Here is a 4434-nt window from a genome sequence, read left to right as displayed (position 1 = left end):
AACGGGACTCTCAACTGGGCTCTGTGCTGTGGATGCTCTGTAGGACTTTTTCACTCCAGGTCTCCCCTCCAGAGGGGCTGTGCCTGCTTTGCCTGCTGTGCCTGCTGTGCCTGCCTATGAACTACAGGCAGAATTTATGCTCAGAGCCAGAACTGTCCATCTCCCTGCCTGGTCTGCCAGCATCGCCTGGCCACATGTCTGAGGCAGGGGAGCGGCTTGGCAAGACCTGGTTCCTCAGAACCTTTAGGATTGTTTTGGGGTCTGTACTGCTGTAGAGATAATAAGGAGGCTGTCCTCAGGTCCCCTCATAACCTCTTCTCCTAGGGCAGGTTGTTCCTCTGGGCCTCTGGGGGTCTAGGAGAATCACAGCCTTCCTGCTAAGGGTCTTGGGGAGCTGTGACCTGGGCTCAGGTTTGTTACCCACCCTCAGCTGGGCCTAGAAGTGTGACGTAGACTGGAATAGAAGATGCTTAAGAGGCAGAGGCTGTCCTGTTGGGTGTTAGGGCTTCTGGCAGTCCCCTGGGGAATCCCTCTTGATTCAGCAGCAAGAACAGACTAGGAGGAAGGACCCTCATCCAATATTGTTATTGTTTGCCTTCCCACAAAAGCACAATGTGAGTCTGGTGTGGCTCAGTGTGAATCTGCTCACCTAAATGCAGGAAGCCCTGGGTTCTCTCTCCAGCACTTCATAAACTGGATGTGGTGGCTCATGCCTGTCATCCCAGTATTGAGAAGGTGGAGACAGGAGCATCAGCGGTTCAAGGTCACCCTTAGCTACATAGAAGATGTAGCCTCTTAAGCATCTTCTACTCCAGTCTATGTCACACTTCTAGGCCCAGCTGAGGGTAGGTAACAAACCTGAGGCCAAGTCACAGCTTCAAGAAAGTCTGGGCTGTATTTGATCCTATGCCAATATCAAACAAACAATCAAACAATGTCCCCATCCACGAAACAAGAGCTTTGTGCAACTAGTTGCTTTGAGGCAAGAGTAAGAAAGGCAAGAGAGGGGACAGGGACAAGGAAGGAAGAAGCTGATACCACGGTGCATTTTACCACTCTTTACTGTGGACAGTGGACAAGGGAGCTGTGTTCCTCCACCACCCGAGAAAGCCCCAGAATGCTTTCCAGAATCATCCCCACACACTAGAAGCTGGGAATGGACCTGCCGATTCTAGTCTCCTCTTGATGAGGGTCTGTAGACATCTGGGCTATGTTGCCTACCCAACCTCATTCCCACAATACCAAAGAGGACTGAAGCAGCTTTGAAAACCCTCAGCACACAGTAAGGGCAGAACGCCAGCATTGTGGGCTGAGCCTGAGACAGTGAATTGTTCACTCCTGCGGCAGCTTAGACCCAACATAAGCTGAGGGAGCCATACAGAAGCGTTGTCAATGAGTTGGTCCGAGAGGATCGCTGGAGCTCAGCTGAGCATGAAGGTGAGGTGCTGAGGAAGAAGTGCTCAGAGTGGGACACTCACGGGCTTTGCTGTCAGACTTCATGAGTTCAAACCTCGCTCCACGCGCTGTTGGCTGTGGGATCTTGATCAGTCCGCAGCACTCAAGGTGCTAAGGTGCCCTCAACTAGTACAAAGGGATAGTAATCTCTACCATATAGAAATGTTTATGCGGGGCTGAGGAGACATCTCAGTTAGTAAAGTGCTTGCTGTGCAAACATGAGGGTCTTCAGATACCACGTCAAAAACCCCACATCAAAAAGCCAGGTGTGATGGCATGCACTTCTAGCCCCTGAGCTGCCGGGGGCAGAGACAGGCAGTTGGATCCCTGAGGCTCACTGACCAGCCAGCCTAGACTGAATGAGTCTCAGGCCTACCAGAGACTGTCTCAAACACAACTTGAGAAATATACAAGAGCATGACTTTTAGACGTCTCTACTAACACACGCACCCACATGCACAAAATGAAGTTGCACACACATCCTCCCAAATAAATGTTGAGGAGAATCAAGTATATCCCAAGAAATTAATGTATCAGGCAGAGTCTGGTGTTGGATGCCATTACAGTCTATTCCTTTCCTCTCTCTCACGTGAGGCTGACTACCTCCACTCTTCCTCATTTCCCATCCCACCTGGGCCCACTCCCACCTCCTCAGAGCCCAGTACCTGTATCACCTGTGCGATCCAGCAGCCCTGGCTACCTGCCTGAGGTTCAGCTTTCACCTGGTCCCAGCTTGGCCAGGACATCAGCAGAAGTCAAGTGCTATCCCTCCCCTTCTTGCCTGTCTTCTGGGTCAGGGCCTGTCTGTCAGAAGGTGAGTCCCACTCGTCCCCTCAATTTCATTTGTTGTAGGCCTAACCCCAGAAACAGGGTCATTGCAGATGGGCACTGGTTAAGGTGCCCAGTGCATTTTTTAAATGTGGGCAGAAGACACATATATCAGAAAGCCATGTGTAGACTGGAGTTATTTTACCACAAGTTAGACTATCAGAACCAGGAAGACAGAAATAGATCCCTTCCTAATACTCAGAGGGTGCAAAGCCTGATTGCCAATTTTCAGCCTTCAGTGTTAGGAGCTGACTAGTTTCTGTTATTTTGTTACTGTAGCTAGCCACTCAAGACAGTTTCTTTTTCTGTTGCAAATATGTTGCTTTCTCCACATTTGCATCCAGCCATTGTAGCTCCGTTCCTGTATTCAACCATCTCCTTGACATAGTGGAGAACCTGGAGCCACTGTTGAAAGTCTGTCTTTGGCCTCAGAGCAGAGCCAGCCCACAGCAGGCACTCAGGAAAAGCTGGCAGAAGTCATCCAGACACAGGCTGTGTTGATGCTGACTGTGGATGGCCATGCAAGCTGAGACAGGCAACACTGAGAACGGGAGACATGGAAAAAGCTGGAGATCGTGTGAGCAGCCCATGGGCGGCCGGGGTGTAGATTTTGTAGTAGTGGGACCAGAGGTGCTGAGGCACACTGCTGGGGTACTTAAGGGCACATTCAACCGGGCAATCATGTGGCAGTGGGTGCTGTGGAATGGGGGACCATGGCAGGGGTGTGGGAAAAGGATTCTATTACATAAAATAGACCAGAGTGAGGCCAGGCAGAATCACCTGAGTGCAGTCCCAGTTGAGAGGCACAGGCTAGACCCCTTATGAGCATGAGCTGGGAGACAAGATAAGGAAGAAATGGTAGCCTAGGGTTGGTACAGTATAGCATGCACAAAGCCTTGGGTTTGGTCCTCAGCACCCCATAAATCTGGGATAGTGGTACCCACACAGTAATCTCAGTACTTGGAAATATTGGAAGGAAAATTGGAAAATCCATATCATCTTTAGGCACACAGCCAGTTCAAGGCCAACTAGGGTGACTAGAGACCCTGCCTCCAAATGGGCAGCTTGATTACTGGTTGGTATGTGGTTGCTTTACTTTAAAATACTATTTTTTTACATTCATTCATTCGTTTGTTTGTTTGTTTGTTTGTTTGTTTGTTTGTTTGTTTACTGTGTGTGTGGGTCTGTATGCCAGAGCACACATATGGAGGTTAGAGGACAACTAGCAGGAGTCGCTTCTCTCTTTCTGAATGTAGGACCTGGGGCTCGAATTCAGGTTCTGGACCTTGTGGCAAACACCTTTGCTCACTGAGCCATCTAGGTTACTTATTTAACTATGTGTGTTGAGTATGTATAAGTGAGTGCAGGTCTCATGGAGGCCCCTGAAACTGCAGCTACAGGTAGTTGTAAGCTGCCTGATATGGGTTCTAGGAACTAAATTCAGGTCCTCTGTAAGAAGGGTGTGTACTCTTTACCTCTGATCTATATCTCCAGACCCCGCTTGGTTTGTCTTTTTGAGACAAGATGCCACATAGATTCTGCAGGCTGGCCTCAGACTGGCTATGTAGCCAGCCAGCCAATGCTGGCTTTGAATTCCTGCCTCCATTTCCCAAGCGCTGTGATTATAGGCACACACTGACACCTCAGTTCTGATCCCTGATTTGAGGTGCTTCCCCGTTTGCAGTTCTGCCTCTTACTGAAGATGCTGAGCAGACTGCCCCTGCTATCTGCATCAACATAGGTCAGTTGACACCCTTGTAGCATAGAAGTGAACTGTACAAAAATATGTGAAGGTCTGGTGAGATTGGATCTTTTTATAATCTGAAAAATTGTTACTACGTTTTAATTTATGTACAGCTGTGTGTGTAGGTCAGAGAATAACTTCTTTCCTTCTACCGTGTGGGTCTCAGCTCACAAGTCATGAGTTTTGGCAGCAAGTACCCACTGAGCCATCTCACTAGCCTGTGGCACTGGGTCTTACAGGTATGATATGGCTGTGGGTAAAACCATAATAGGATAAGCCAGAATATCAGAAATTCCAAAGAAAAAGATGACTTTTCTCTTCTCTTCTCTTCTCTTCTCTTCTCTTCTCTTCTCTTCTCTTCTCTTCTCTTCTCTTCTCTTCTCTTCTCTTCTCTTCTCTTCTCTTCT

This window comes from Mus caroli, chromosome 7, assembly GCF_900094665.2.
Source record: "Mus caroli chromosome 7, CAROLI_EIJ_v1.1, whole genome shotgun sequence".
Classification (NCBI taxonomy): Eukaryota; Metazoa; Chordata; class Mammalia; order Rodentia; family Muridae; genus Mus; species Mus caroli.
The sequence above is the reverse complement of the archived record's forward strand: the minus strand, read 5'-3'. Positions refer to the sequence as shown.